This window comes from Ictidomys tridecemlineatus, chromosome 1 (genome assembly GCF_052094955.1).
Source record: "Ictidomys tridecemlineatus isolate mIctTri1 chromosome 1, mIctTri1.hap1, whole genome shotgun sequence".
NCBI lineage: Eukaryota > Metazoa > Chordata > Mammalia > Rodentia > Sciuridae > Ictidomys > Ictidomys tridecemlineatus.
In genome coordinates this window covers 82,373,746-82,374,116 of record NC_135477.1, presented here as the reverse complement: position 1 = coordinate 82,374,116, position 371 = coordinate 82,373,746, and positions in this window count along the sequence as shown.

Genomic DNA, 371 nt, shown 5'->3' with positions numbered 1-371 from the left:
CGTTCGTTTGCAGTAACCGTTTTCATTTTCAGGTTTCACTCTGTTTTCTTCAATATAGATACATGCAGTTGGATCTCTAAATCAAACACGGTTTGTGCTAGCTGTTTGAAACTTGGCACAAGAAAGTAGTTATAAGTTCTATCTTTATGGTTTGTTTTCTATTGATGTAGCTCCAAGCAGAGACTGATGAAAATCACTTTCATGGAAAGGGTTCCCAAGCTTCCAAAAAACTACGAGTTTTCTGAAATCTCAGCAAACACTGTTTCACCCAATCGTGATGATACTTTGAGGTAATGATCAGTACAACAATTCCACTTGGCTCACCAAATTTCGTTCTTCTAGTTTAAACCGTTCATTTGCAGTAACCGTTT